The sequence below is a fragment of the Anabrus simplex genome, chromosome X, assembly GCF_040414725.1.
Source record: "Anabrus simplex isolate iqAnaSimp1 chromosome X, ASM4041472v1, whole genome shotgun sequence".
NCBI lineage: Eukaryota > Metazoa > Arthropoda > Insecta > Orthoptera > Tettigoniidae > Anabrus > Anabrus simplex.
This window is the reverse complement of record NC_090279.1, coordinates 129,523,160-129,539,661: the sequence shown is the minus strand read 5'-3', so window position 1 is coordinate 129,539,661 and position 16,502 is coordinate 129,523,160.

Below are 16,502 nucleotides of genomic sequence, written 5' to 3'. Positions count from 1 at the left end.
ATTACTAACTCATCCGGTTTACTTTATGTTGCTGACGCCTGCACACCATCCTTCGAGATGTGGGGCTACAGTACTCCGAGCTGGAGGTCACGTACAATATCAGAAAGTAGAGTACTTTGGTCATGTCATTGGAAATTGTGGGGTAATGTGGTGGTTTATACGTTTAGGGAATAATAATTTCAAACCAAATCCATCAAAGAACCAGACATATGCTTTTCACGTGGGGAATACTGAAAGTTGCAGGTGAAGTGATTGGGAAATGTACTGGAACACAGTGATACGCCTAAGTATCTGAGGTCAAGCTTTGCACTTATCACTGCTCCAGCACCGAGGTAAAAGTCCTCTCACAATGCTTTGACATGATCAGATTGGGCCGCTCATCCAGAAAGAGTGCCACAGCCCTATGGTATAAATCTGTACATGCCAAGAAGTTCTACGTTGCACTCGTAGAAGCTTACTGACTGATCACAGGGTATCTAAAACCAACCAACTAAAACTAATAGCTCCACCTGACACTCGACGTGAAGTAGCCGCGAATGTGGAGACGTACAGTTCGCCCTCTCCATAGACATCAACTTGTCTACTTGCAGATCCAAATGAAACCATGTTTGAACCAGGAACCGCACATTCCTAGATCGCTTGGAACTTGAGAAACTTGAACAGAAGCTTCTCTGTTACTACGAAGAGTCCTGGACGACATGGAAGTCTTTAAACAGAATTGGGAGGTCCAAGGACAATGTAAAGAAAAACATCCACCTGATACTAGTGCTAGTATCTGGTACTAGGCAGCACCACTCTAATATGTATCATCTTTCTTGTAATTTTTACTGTATTATGGGACTGGCTCAAATGAATAAGTGACCTCCTGCAGTTTATCTTATAGATGACATTTAAGGAAAGAGGAGTAGGGCAAAAAGGAGAAAATCTTGCGTACATAATCTACGAGAATGTTGTGGGCTTCGTTCCACCACACTTTTCCGACTTGCTGGGAACAAGAGTCGATCGCCGTGATGACAGCGGACATGCGATGAGGAAATTGTAGAAGAAGAAGAATTATTGCTAGTTTTATATCGTAATTATATATGTACAACATAGAATGCGATAAGCCTGAATTATTCCGCCTCTTGTATATTTAAATACAGTTTTAACAGTAAATATGGGCTAAATGTCACCGCTGACTGTTTCGTAACATTCGATGCGACACTGCGCACTTCCGTCTCGGAATGCAAGAGAAACAGTGTTTCTTGATGGCGTCGTGGTAAATGAACCATGCTTCATAGCTAAGTCCAATTTACTAAAGAAAATGTTCGACGTTCTGACAACGAGAAAATATGAACTTCATGAAATGTTAACTAGCAAATGAACAGTACTTAGTAATCTACGTAGGTGAACTAACTTGAATAATTATAAAATACTTTACGTGCAGTTACAACACTTCATCGTCATCCTGGTAAGGAGAAAGGAAGAGGGTCAGTTTTGAGATCTTACCAACAGCGCGCGACGTATGTTACATAATCGTGTATTCTCTTTACAAGTTTCTGCTTCTTGTCGATAATTTAATATAAGTCAATTGCAGCCATGACATGGGTCTGTTATATTTTACCGCTTTTCCCACAGCATTGGGGTAGTGGGTGCAAGATGTGTCTCACATGTGGATTTGACTCTGTTTTACGATCTGATGTTCATCCCGACACCAAGCCTACGTGATGGGATGTAATCACTATTGCGTGTTGGTAGTGTTGCATAAATATGAAGAGGAGAGTGTTGGGACACACAGTCCTCGAGCCAGAAGCAGTTACAATCGTGACCCTGCCGGTATTGGAAGCCGGGACCCTCCGAATTGAAGGCCTGAACGCTGACCATTCAGCCAAGGAGTTGGAAGGATCCCTTATATTTATTATGTTGCTCCTTATTTTAGGAATAAGAAACACTCTTCAGTAAATTCAACCGTGCGATACTTCTACGTCCGTATGCGCACCACCCAGCCTCCTCACGTCGTATATCATCTCAAACAATCAAATTTTGGCGTCTTAGACGTATCGTATGTTGGAAAGCATTGTCAATTTCTCTTCACGTATGAACCCAGACCAACTACAATATTATCAGACCGGAATGCATATATAGATACGTGACAAAATGGCTGTCACATTTGGCCACGTGTAGACGGCGTGTCGGGCGTGTTTACATTCAGTTCGGTTTGTACCTCTCACGTGTGTGGTTGGTTGAGGTTATCTTTCTACTGGAATTCGCGATTTTTATTTTTCCACCAAATGGGTCTTGAAAGCCAAGAATAACGGCCGAGAGGATTCGTTGTGCTGACCACACGACAGCTCGCAATCTGCAGGCCTTCGGGCTGAGCAGCGGTCGCTTGGTAGGCCAAGGCCCTTCATGGGTTGTATTGCCATGGGGTTTGGTTTTGGTTTGTTTTCCACCGAACATTTGTATGTGTTAAATAGTGTTGCAGTGTCCTTTTATCGGTTATCTAGATATTTTTATGTGTTGTGGTGTTTTTAGTATTTAGACGTTATTTCGTTAAGTGGTGTGAATGTGACAATTTTACAGATTTTAACTCCTTCATCTGTGAAGTTCAGAAGAAATTCGTTGAACCATTCAATGGAATAGTGAAGGAAGATTATGCATTGTTTGTGAAGGTGGATGATGAGTCATGTATTACGGTTGCAACATTGAGATTTAAAGTTTCAAGTTCATTTGCAGTTCAAATGTTTCACAAAAATGTGTGTTTGTCTACAGAGCATTTTAGTGCTTGTGAAGACCGGAAATATGACAGATGGACGAAGTTTTACACTTTGCTAAGTCATTTCACCAGTTATTCTGATGATTCTTTCTATGAACCTTTTGAAAAATGCACCTGAGTTAGACTACGAGTTTAATGCAGAGAGAATTGGTAAAATAAAATTTGTCCCGGAACAGTTACAGCTCTCTGTAATTAATCAAATAAGATACTCTCCAGAACTAATAATTTGGGCAGTGACATTCTCTTATTATACCAAACTTCGATAAGACAGTTGATGTTTTAAGTGATGTGGTCAGTGTTGGTGTTGGTACAGAGCCAGTCTGTAAATTATAACTACTCAGGCCAAATTTTCAGATCATAAAGAGCTGTTTCGTTCGGAGAAGAAATTGTTACTAAAAATGGCTTCAAATTTATCTAGGATGGCTCTGTATCCAACAACAATAGGGACAGAATGTCTCATTAGCAGTAAAGTCTTTGATCGTAAGAATGTTGCTGATTTGTATTTGCTTAAAGCTCAAGGTGTGGATGTTTCTGATGGCACAATCCATTTCCTAAAATTAATTCAAAACTGGTGGTCAGTCTGTAACGTACAGCATCCCATGAAAGATACATATACTAGGAATGAAGATGCTAGTCCAATTACTGATCCTGGTAACATGAACCTTTCATTCCTTACATGTTTAAAACATATATGCACTTAGGCACATGTCATAAGCAGAAGGAAGATTGACAAGTGAAACATACACTACTTTGATACACATACTTACCATAATGTGTTTTCAATAATTACCACTGGTCTTATGTGTTTACTACAAAATTGCAGACAGACAGTTCAGAGAGAAGATTTGGTCTCTACAGGAGATTGAGTGGTTGCACTTCTAATGCCTCTGTGGAATGAATTCTTGAGTCTGAAAGAAAGATCAGATTGTTAGGTGTATTAAAGATGAGGTCTGCAAAACTTCGTGAATTTACTTTGAAAGACTTTGCTCATAATGTTTATATCAATAGCCATGATAGAATTATTGATAATTCAGATGGGTTAGAGCTTGCATTAGAAGAAGTAGTTCATATCAGAGTTCCCCTTGAAACACAATGGATTTTAGTCTGCGTTGCCAGCTACACCAGTTTGCAAGTGATTAAAATATAATTTAAAAAGTGTGATGTCTGCATTAAAATCTTGCAGGCTGAAAAGAAATTGCTTGTGGATAGTGACAGGGAAATGGTGATGTATCCCAAAGTAGTGTAGAGAGGTGGTTTGAAGTGTCCATCATTGATGGTCATGTCCTGTGTGGCGGCCGTACCTTATGTGCTGAAGTGCTGCAGCACATTGCCTATTGGAAAAATATTATCTACAATCAAATACAGTGCATTGGAAAAGGCGTCAGCAAAAGAATAAGAAATTATTCAACTCCCCTCACAACCAGGTAACTACTGGTGCGCTGCACGCCGAGTGCTGTGTGTTCACAGCTCAGCGAGAGCTAAGCTTTTAGCCAGAAACCAGGAACTCTGCCTTTTGCGCATGCGTGCCCAACTTTTTCGATACAAAGAGAATGTGTTCCGACAGGCTGTGGAAACAACAGCCAAGACATCACTTCACAGGGATTCTTCGTTCGACCACAGAGAGGCAGCCCTAGCACTAGTCACACTTGCATTACGACCGATATGAGAACGTGGCAGCTGGCACCCTCTTGACTCAGCGGTAGTATTTAAGAGGGGATCGCTCAAAGCAAACGGGTACACAAAATGCTGTAGAGCTGTTCCCGCCAGGTCTTTTAATACCAAAGAGGATAGAATACCACCAACTTTCCTATTCCATAGCCACATTTGTAAATCGATGAACTATAAAAATTGTACGTTGTATGTTGTCAAAATAAGGACATGATATTGTGATTTTCTTTAATTAAAAATCTCTAGTTTATAAATGTCAATATAACATGTAATTTTGCATTACGACGTTGCTGGTTTTATTTCAATGATGTTGGTAACATTAAGAAGTTACGTTTTTGCGCGCTCACACCAAGTGTTTGAATTGGTGAATATTTTGCCATTGCAGGTGTTATTGTGTGTTTAATTATATAGGTTTATAGTTTTTTTATGGGGAATGTGTATATGTGTTGGGGTTGTTTGCGTGTTTGTTCAGTGTGGAAAACTCAGTGGAGAGCCCCCTGAAAACCACATACCACCGAGCGAATTCCCCGTGCGGTTAGAGGCGCGCAGCTGTGAGCTCGCATCCGGGAGATAGATAGATAGATAGATAGATAGATAGATAGATAGATAATGCCTTTATTGGTGGCGAAGTTAGGGCTCAAGGCCCTCTCTTACACTTAACCACTAGATGAGTATACATATACATAACTTATAATTTCGAATACAAATAAAACAAATAATACTAATAGCAATAATAATAATAATAATAATAATAATAATAATAATAATAATGAAAGAATCCTTAATTTTAAAATATACAAAATAACGTACACTTAAATTATGTAACTGCGGTAATCCATTCATTCATCCCATTCATTCCTTCATTCACTCAACAATTATCCAGCAAGTCAGCGGGATCTACCCAGCAAATGCTCCCGGCAAGCCACTTAAAACTTGCGATGAGAAGGATTTTCTCTAATGTTCGCAGGTAGCGAATTCCATGACCTAGACATGGAGATTATGAAGGAGCGGTTGTACACAGCAGTGCGGTTTATAGGTACGGCAAGAGAGGAACCAGATCTTGTATTGTGTTCATGATAGGACGAGAGGTAAGAAAAAGATGAAGACAGATAGTCGGGAGTATTAGTGGAAAGAACTTTGTGCAGAAGCGATAGCATGTGAAGTTCACGGCGCTGGTGCACTCGAAGCCACGACAGCTCCTTATAATAAGGTGATATATGAGCATCATATCGCAGATTAAAGATATATCTTATGCAGCTGTTCAGGCTCCGGTCCAGTTTCTTGTTACTGTCCCAGGTTATTCCAGTCAACACAGTGTCACAGTAGTCAAATATAGGTAGTATAAGAGAGCGAATTATTTGTACTTTAAGTCGAACAGAGAATATATTAGCGAACCGTTTCAGGGGATATAAGCTTTTATGTACTTTATTGCATGTGCTTATCACCTGTTGAGTCCAGTTTAGAGTCTCAGTCATGATAATTCCTAAGTTGGTCACTGAAGTAGAGTAGGGTATGATTTTATTGTTTAAAATTATTGGGGGGATGTTCTGTTGCTTGAGGGAATAAAGGTTTTTACTGGTACCGATAATAATAACTTGAGTCTTATTTGGATTCATTAATAAACTGTTTTTATTTGCATAGTCACTAAGATGTTGAAGGTCAGAATTTATTTTAGTAATTGCAGTATCAATATCACTCGGTTTTGAATGATAGTAAATCTGTATATCATCCGCGTACACTTGCAATTTGCAGAATTTAAGAGCTTTTGATATATCATTAATTTGGATGATAAATAGCAGTGGCCCGAGATCCGACCCCTGAGGGACGCCGAGGGTCTTTCTTTGCCATCCTGAACTCAAATTTCCAACCGTTACACGTTGCCGGCGATTTTCAAGATAAAATAAAAAGAAACGAAGTGATACACTGTTAAAATTTAGCTCTCGAAGTTTCTGCAGTAGTAACTGAGGATTAACAGTGTCGAAGGCACTACTGAGATCTAATAATGTCAATACAGTCACGTCCCGTTGGTCCATTGCACGTCTGATATCATCTGTCACTCGTAGTAAAGCTGTCGCAGTGCTATGTCCTTTCCTGAAGCCGGATTGAAAGGGATTCAAGAGGGAATGCATGGTAAGGTATTCAGTAACTTGTGTATGAACTAGACGTTCAAGCACCTTGGATAAGGGTGGTAGAATGGATACTGGACGATAATCTGAAGGAGAATCCAACTTGGAGCTCTTCGGGATGGGTCTAATTAGTGCATCTTTCCAAACCTCTGGGAAAACTCCGTTTGTCAGGCAGTAGTTAAATATATGAGTTAGTATTGGCAGAACAGCTCCTAAGATATCCTTAATAAGCGATATAGGAATGTCATCATTACCTGTGGCATTAGATGTTATAGCGTATATCACACGTTTAACTTCATTCGAGCTGACATTTCTAAAAGAGAATTGCTCATACACAGGCTGCTCTTGTAACAAGGGTAGTGAATTTTCTGGGAAGGAGGTAGAGGCTATTCTTGGCCGTGCGAAATGATCATTTAAAACATCTAGCGATATGCTTGGCACATGTTGCTCTACGGCTTTACCTATACCTAACGTGCGTAATTTATTCCATTTTTGTCTCGGGCTGTTATTGTTCATCAGTTCCTGAAAGTATTTATATTTAGCATTCCTAATTAACTGTTTGGTTCTGTTTCTCAGAATCTTGTATTGCTGGGAATCATCTGTGTCATGCGTCTGTCTGTATTGTCTGTAGAGTTTGTCACGACTGGCCATAGCAGATCTTATCTCGGCCGTTAGCCAAGCGGAAGAGTCGATAAATAAAAAATAGCCACAAGGATATTAAAATCCACAGAACTGGCAATAGAAATACAATGCCTGTGGAAACTAGAATCAGCCACGACAGTTCCAACAGTAATATCATGTACCGGTGTTATTCCAGAAGGGTTGCACAGCTCTCTGGCCGCATTAAACCTGCATCATCACACATACGTCGAACTACAGAAAGATACCCTCCTGAGCACCTGCCACATTCTGAGAAACTTTCTAGGAACAACTTTTCCTCTGACTTACGCCAAACAGCATGACGTTCCAGGCCGCAGTTCCAGTAATACTGAAGAACAGATTCCCAAAAGGGGAGATAAGGAGTTGTTTAGCGACATCATCTGTGCATATTTCTTGCATCTATATATATAAAGCAAGATGTCCTGACTGACTGATAATCAACGCACAGCAAAATCTACTGGAGATAATTGCATGAAAATTTGAGGACATATTCCTACCGTAGCCTAGATGCGCACTAAGAAAGGATTTTTTAAAATTCCTCTTTTAAAGGGTGAAAAGGGTTGAAAGGTGATTTTACTTTTTTGTTGATTTTCTCCATTTCTGTGAAAAATATTGTAGGCACTTATATTCATTCACATATTTATTTTCATATATCATAAATACTATTTTAAAAGAAATTTTAAAATTCCGATTTCAAAGGGGTGAAAAGGGGTGATATGTGGTTTTACATTTGTGTTCAACATATCCGTTTTTTAACAATATTCTATATATATATTCATTCAGTCTTCCAAATCGTCTCAAAAATCTTGCATTTCTTGAAAAGTCACCGGAAATATATGTATTTTCAAGATTTTCCAGATGAAATGCTTGCCTTGCGCGCATGAACCTTTGGCTTTTGCCAATTAAAAATGGCAGCGGTACTTTCTCCAACACATTAGTGTACGTGCCGATTCACTCTGCTTCCGTGTATTTTAAGACGGTAATGAACCAAATCCTTAAAGAAAAGAAAATAAAAGTAACAGTATATAGGCCTACATATACGAATGTTTGTGAGTAAATTCGTGAGAGGTTGTATTACGTTGTGCTGATAGCGCAACGGTTAAGTCAACGGAGTGCAGACTGCAAAAATGCGGGTTCGAATCTGCCCGCCGTGGGCAGCCTATTTTTAACTCAGGAATATTGTTTTATCAATGAGATTTATTACGGTTTTATATTTTGTTAGTGAGTTATGCAGCCGCTTACAGTTTAAATGAATTGTTTCATCCATACAACTGGTAGAAAAGGCTAGGCGAAAGCAGTACCAGTTCGGCACGAGCATGCGTCATTAACAAAGCTGTCTATGGTTCGATGATACGTCGCTCATATTGACGAAGGAGAGACCGGAGGCAACTTGCATAATATTGGCGACCAGTAATGAAGTGAGTGCGATAGGAGTCTTGAGCAATAAGGGTTTGAACCTTGGCAATCCTTGCTAATAACTACTCCTCCTCAGAAGAGTACAAACATTTCATACCAGAAGATACAACGTACTGGTGTGTGATATTTCAAGGAGACAGATAACAGATTGCAGCGCGATAACGTCTTTTTCACGCACACAGCATAATGGCAGTAACTCACATCTAGCGGAATAGAATCGAACGGGATTCTACGGGAAACTTCACAGGCTTGCAATGGACGGTCTGACAGAAGGTGTGAGGAGGTAGAAAATTATGAGAGATCGGAGAAGTTTCTGGGTGCATGAGATTAACAAGATAGCCAAAAGGAGAGTATTCAAACTTCCTTGAATGTTGAATGCGCGATGAAGCTAAGTTTCGACGGTAGGCCTACTTCAGAGTTATTGTATTGCAATTTCAACAACTATTTAAGATAGTAGAATTTAACAGAAAAGTTCAATTTTACAGGAGAAAATGCTACATCAGATGCAATGGGAGGCCGTGATCATTTTTATAACTACTTTAACGCAGTAGATTGCGTCCCGTGGGAGAATGAAATCATTAATCGAGGTAGCCTCAACATTCCTTTTTATTATTTTTTTACAATTTGCTTTACGTCGCACCGACACAGATAGGTTTTATGGCGACGATGGGATAGGAAAGGGCTAGGACCGTGGCCTTAATTAAGGTACAGACCCAGCATTTGCCTGGTGTGTAAATGGGGAAACCACGGAAAACCATCTTCAGGGCTGCCGACAGTAGGTTTCGAACTCACTATCTCCCGAATGAAAACTCACACCTACACAATCCTAACCGCACAGCACACATACGACAGTTTGAAACCTAGGGAATGCCACTTACGAAATCGTTCGCTGAAAATATAATAAACACTTAAAGATACATCCTATGTGAGATGTGATGTCAATTATCGTACTGATATACTGTATGTGGACTCCAACATAACATGTTTTGTGATGAAGTCAACAAAAATTATGAAATAAATTGTATACTGACTACAGTAACCTACCACAAAATTGAATATTCTAATAAGTTTGGTTTTCCATAGCCTTGCTTATATCCTCCCAGGCATTGTTTTTTACGTTGTTGCAGTAATGCTCGTGGATCTTGTATTAGAGGAAATTATATTTTTGAACTAAACTAATACGTTTTTTCGTGTCTAGTACTAATAAGTTAAATAAACGATCACAAAACAGAACATTTCCGACCGTGTCCAAGAAACAGCTGACTCTCCAGCTGAAGCTGTAGCACATTTGCCGGCTTGCCGCCAAATGGTCGTCCTAAAGATCTCGACTCAACCCGACCGTCTACGAAGTTGCACGAATCTTGACATTTCTGTTCGATTCCGTTCCGCTAGTCGAAAAATATTCTTGGCAGAGAATCCTGTTCCGTTCGGTTCGATTCGATTCGACTCGTGGCGATCGCCATGTCTATCTCCCATTTAAACACATGCTAAAAACAAGTTCTGTTCGGTTCGATTCTATTCCATTCCACTAGGTGGGAGCGGGCCTTTACTATTTACACAGAGAAAATAGCTTCAGGTATCATCTGACATCAATCGGTTAAGCTGCAAAGCAAAGAGAATAAATATCTCCGACCAGCTAACTGCGATACTGAACTTATAGATGTTCCATGCACCAAGACGGAAGTGTCCGTCAAAGCATGTTACCGCTTTACGATCGCAATGGGAGCCGTAATAATTACTTCTCCTGAAATAAATAACAACATTTATATCTTATTTTTAAGAAAAAATGCATCGTTTTTACAAATATATATGTTTATTTCGTATAAAACTGAGAGTTTCGCATCTATTTCGCATAAATTGTATAATTTCGCATTTTGAACCAATTTCGTATTTTATCGCGAATTCGAAACCGCTAAAAACCACCCGTACGGGTCATATAAGATGAAGGCACATACACTGACAAAGTTTCGGTATAATTCGCATTTATCGCAAATGCTAAAAATCACAAACTCTACCCATGTAGTCTGGAGTAAGATGGAGTCGACAGCAGGCGGATATTCGTGTTCCTGGCGAAAGACGCTGTTCAGAGGATTGGATTATGTTCCTGGCTAATATATCAGTTGGTTTCAGGCTAGAAAAACACTTTTCATCGGCGCTAGGCGTCAAAATGTTTTATTCCATTTTGATTTAACTTTCGGCAATTATGTTTTCTTATGCCCTTGTAACAGTTTGATTTCATGTATAATCAGCTTAACTAAGTAAGTGCTGATTCCGGAACCTTAAACTTAATGATCTAACATTGTTATTGGCATGCTTTAAATAAAGAGTTTATGTATGGAAGTTTCCTGTATCGATTTTATAAGCAGATAAAATAGCTATAGTTCGATCTCATAATTATAAAATTGGGAATCCTTAATAACCGTTCGGATCAAATTTTTCTTCTGTTAACATAATTTCTAATCTGATTCTTGCATAAAGTTTATTCAAGGTCTATGCGAGGATGGGCCTAATAATATATCGTCACATTCTTTTCTACTGATGTAAACAAAGCCTCAAAATTATTATTTCGCCACACATTATTACAAAACTTTCGTAAATTTGACAACTCCAATTTATAATTGTTATATTTTCTACGGAACAGCTTATATTTTGGCAAGAATTTCGTTATTAAGAGTTCCTATAGTGTTGTGAACTTAACATGAATCAAAATACGTAGATATTAAACAATTTTATGTGATTATTTATTAAATATAGAAAACTTGGCGCACAAAAAATATTAAATGAACACGTTTTATTAAAAAAATTATAATTTTATAACACAACATATTAAAATAAACCCTTAAATTATGAATGTAGGTTATTTACATAACAAAGAAACCAAAACTACCAAGAAAATAAATTAAATAAGTATAAATGTAAAAAAGGCATGACGAAACATTATACTTATAAGTTCACACTATCACTAACCGTTCGTGAATATGACGACACCCACCCAATTATTACAAGAATGTGCAAAGATGTCAACAATCGCACATGCCACAGTCAATAACTGCTCGAAAAAATCAGCTACACAAAATAGCGGCACGCACGCACGCGCGGAAGGCATTAAACTATACCGTTCTGCTACCTACTGTCGTAAAATTTTCGAAGGGTTAGTGTTCTGGGGTTAAGACTAGTTTACAGTACGTTATATTATGCCTTGTCTATTGTTCAGGTTTGTTGCCTTATAATGGTATTTATTTTGATAGTGAATACTTTTTTGCCCTTTCTCTTGTTTATAAAAAATAATGAAAGACAACTGATGTGCTGATCATTACCACATGACTATAACATATATTCTTCACGCTTGTCACTTCGTGGTTGTATCCTAAATAGTAATTGATTTGATGCTAGTTTATCTATTTATTAATTGTCACCTCAATACGTTAATCGTAAAAGTTGAGATTTAATTATTTCCTGATCTGGCCTTGCATTGTTGGATGCGCTTGAGAACGGTTGGCTGTTGAGAGAGTTCTTGCATTATTGTAGTGATAAGGTAGTTAAAATCTATTGAAATAGCTTAATGTTTTGTATTTGTGATTCATTTAGTGCTATTTATATAGTGGTGTTTAGTGCTTGTTGGTAGAAATTGGGAGTAGTGATATATATTTAAATTTTATAACAAGTCATTCAGTTGGTCTTCAGTAATTTACGTTTTCTAGGTTAAGTAGGCTAGCTAGGTGTACCTTGTTTCGAATTTAGATTTAGTAAATACTTTAGGTAATAATATTAACTTTTAGGTAATAATATTAATTTTTAAAATATTTGTGAATATCTGTAGGTTCGTTGGTATAATACTTACAAAGACAGCTTATCATAGGGAATAGTACCGTAACTTCCGCCGAAATTCCTCCGGTATTTCGTATAGATATCCGTCCGAACTATCGCGAAGGTAATAATTTACTACATTTAAAAAGACTATACGCCTGTCTTCCATTTATAAAGTAGTTAAAGAGATTACTCGGTAGTAGTTAACAGTCGTTGTATTGTTATTGATTATTGTCGCTCCTCATATTCAAATATTGCATTGTTGACTACAGTCGTGAACAAAGGGAGTAGTGTAGTCAAGTAAATATAAATATAAATCATCTGGCCTTGTATTCCAGTCATTTGTACTTCTGAGTAGGTTAAAGTATCCGTAATTTATACTTCACTCCCTCGATCTTTCAGTATTTATGAGCTGTTAGCTAATAATAATAAAGTTCATATATCCCAGTAGGCCTAATTGCAGTTAGAGTCCCTGGAGTAGTAGGAGTAGTTTTGATAGAAATATTTGAGAAATTATTGTAGACAACCTCGTATTTTTCAGTAGACCTAATTAAGGACACTTTTACTCTCAGTCACGTGGAGTAGGGAAAATAATATTAATCCACCAGCTGTAATAATCACGTAACCACATTTCAGTAGAATTGTAGTGAAGATAAGGTATAATATATTAGATAATATCTTGCCAGTTATATTCGTGTTTTTCTTCGTGTACGGCAATCCTTTCGATACTTAAGAATTTAACCAAACGTAGTGTAGTGTAGTGTAGATACATTGTAGTATAGGTACAGTACATTTAGATAGTGCCGTATCTTGCCTGCTATATTCGTGTGTTATCTTTCGTGTGTATCTATTAGACCGTAATACTAATAAGAATTTGTCTAAGCAATTAGCTTTGTTGTTAATCTTTGAGTACAGTAGTTCTTGAAAAGTTCATATCTGTTTGTGCTTAGTAGTGGCATACGGTACCGGTATCGAAATTAAGATACGTCTGAAAGTAGTTTAAAAATTACTGTAGTGTACTGTACAGTAGTATACGAGTAATATCCTATTAGAATTTAGTGTGCTTATTTTATTATTGTAAAATATTTGTGTAGTACTGGTATAGTAGAAGTATCCGTAGCAACTTTTATTAAAAATTCTGTTGTTGTAATTAGGATAGGCTTAATTGCAGTTTGGAATTGTGTAGTTCTTGTGTATTACTTTCGATATTCAGTAATTAATGTTACCGTGGTTTGGTGGACTAGCAGAGGTGAAAGAAGGTGCGGGTGTGAACAGGTCTCAAAATACGAAATTAAAGTTAAGATAAAATTTAACAAGGTTATATTTTCTTTTCAAGATTAAGAAATAACAAATAGAACAGACACTCAGTAGGCGAAACACAATTCGAAAATGTACAATTACAGTGATTACAGGATTTGGGCTCCGAGAGCCAGACACACAATTCTTGAGCTATAAGCCCAACCTTACGATATACAGAATTCAACAAGGGGGGAGAAAACCCCAATCATGCCTAGGAGCACTTGCTCCTCTTTACACGGTAAACCCTCCTCGAGGCATACAACAACTCAATTTTCAAGAAGGGGCCACTCGCTCTCAAAATTTAAGCCTATCAAAGGCCACACCAAACTCCACATTCAAGTTGTCCTCCAAGGACATGAAAACAGGGGTAAAAATACCCAACCTACTGAGGCCTATTAAGTAAAGGAACAGGTAAATTACATGGCCTCTAAAATACCAACTTGGGAGGAGGCGTTCTTGCACTCCTACTACACTTTATATAAAACCTACTTGGCACTAGGCCGTTACTGCAAGGGCTAATCCCATACTAAAGAGGTGACTTTTAGAAGGAAACAATTTACATTACGTTAAGGAAGAAACGGTTGTGAAAGTAAGTTCACCTCAAAGCAATATGAGTGGGAGCTCGAGAGGGTTAAGCACTCTCTATCCCAATTTGTAGTTTACAAAGATAGGATTGAAACTAAGTGTCTTTACATTTTAGAGGAATGTTACATGATGAAAGGCTTCGGACCTGTCCCGAGAGTTAAACTGCTGAGCGAGCAAGAAAAGAAGTTATTAAACGGCCATTACCTGATGGTTGAAATGCTGCTCGACGAAAGAGGCGCTTCCCGCCCCCTGCTACGTACTTTACACACTGATAGTGGTTACTGAAGTGGCCCGGAGACCCGAAAATCAGCAGTTTATATACCCTCGTGGAATGTTCGAGGCGTTTCAGGAATGAGAACACCCTCCCACAAGAATTTTATTGGCTACCCACAAAAACCCCTACACAAGATGAAGAAGAAACACATTATTGGTAGAAAATTAATTACAGAAAATTATGATTGGTCAAATTCAAAACTGCCGGAAAGAAAGGGTTAATATTGCCAACTGAAACAATGACTGAAAGAAATTTAACAAAGAGCAAACTTATGAATTCAAAATTTCTCCAAAACACACGGTTCTTTCACTTCGCGCTAGGGTGCATAATTGTAGTCCTTCAGTAGTGCCATCTAGAAGAGAATGTCCACACTTCTTACTACAGGCAAAATAAAAATACATCGAAAATGACCCAGTTCAGAAACTTCAAAATTTACAAGTAGAGACATCTTCTGAGAAACTTGAAAATTAACACAGTAGATAAAGTTCAGACTTCCTCCAGTAGAGGAGTTTCGACTGGCGCAAGGTTTAAATTAGCGGCGTGGAGGTGTACCACCCGGTACAGACATCCCCCCCCAAAAGTTCCTCCAAGGGGTAACACAGAAGAACATAAACTTTTGTTTTAAAATAAGGTCCAAGTTATGATGTTGATATCGAAGTTAATGGTAGAAGTCTTTACAACCAAATTTTCTTAAATGATAGGATCCAGTTTCAAAATAGTTTGTAGTTATAGTTGATGTAATGTCTTTATGTTTGTAGAAGTTGAATTCAGAAGGAAAAACTTTTAGTTTTTAAAGTTGAGGAAAAATTTTCTAAGTCCACCAGATTTTGCAGTTGGATTCAAAACTGCAGTAATTGTAGATATTAAATGTCCATGTAGCTGATTACATATTTTCAAGGTTGATTAAGTTGGATGGCCAGACCGGCCGCTGCAGCTTGTGTCCAGAGGAGGCCGCTCGGACCCCTCAAGTACCCTGGGATACCGCTCGCCCGCACTATGAGAGGAGTAGTGGTGTTGAAGCACGCCGCGCCCGCGGCGAACATGTAGTTCGCGGGCCAGTTACAGGTTGTGCGCCGCACATCAGCCTTGGCCGGGAGGAGGACTCCGGCTCGCCGTACACTGGTTGGCCTCACTGGAGAAGGGCGGGCCCTTACCCCACCTCAGTAGCGTTACGGCGCCGCGCTGCTGCGGGGGCACTGAAACATTAAAGCTCGGCGGCAGAATTTTTGTTGGACCAGAATGATTTTAGGGTACATTAATTGTGGTGAGATTGAGGGGCCAGCGGCGTGGAGAAATTCATTTCATATACAAGCCACTGTGGGTAGTGGAGCAGGAGACGGGAGCGTGGTAATGGCCGTGGTAAGGACAGGATGGCAGTTTAACTGGTCGGGGAAGGTTTACAATAAATGGTTACACACTAAGGAAACAGATTCCAAGGGCAGAAGGCCTTAAAAGTGAAACCCCTCAAACAAAAATATAACCTTCGTATTTCTTTCAAAATTATATGAAGCAAGTTACCACAGAAATTATACAGATTTCACCTGCGACAGGTGAACCCTAAATATCCTCCCGGTGGCTGGATTGCTTAATAACAATGTGACCGGCGTAAGAAAATCAAGAATTATGCACGGCCCATGAAATCTGGGGGCAAGCTTGCCCGCGGGAACAAAATTCTTGACCATCACCTGGTCGCCTACCTTCAAAGGGGTGGGTCTCCGTCCACGATCATATCTTTCCCTGACTTTTTCATGAGACACTTTAAGATTGGCTTTAGCCTTCTTCTAAAGATCTTTATTATTATCTGGATCTATTGTCTCAGGTAGAATATCACTCAGAGACCAGAGGTTAGAGAGCGGCGTGTTGGGAACAAACTTGAACATCAAAGAAGCTGGAGTAAACTTATGGGATTCAT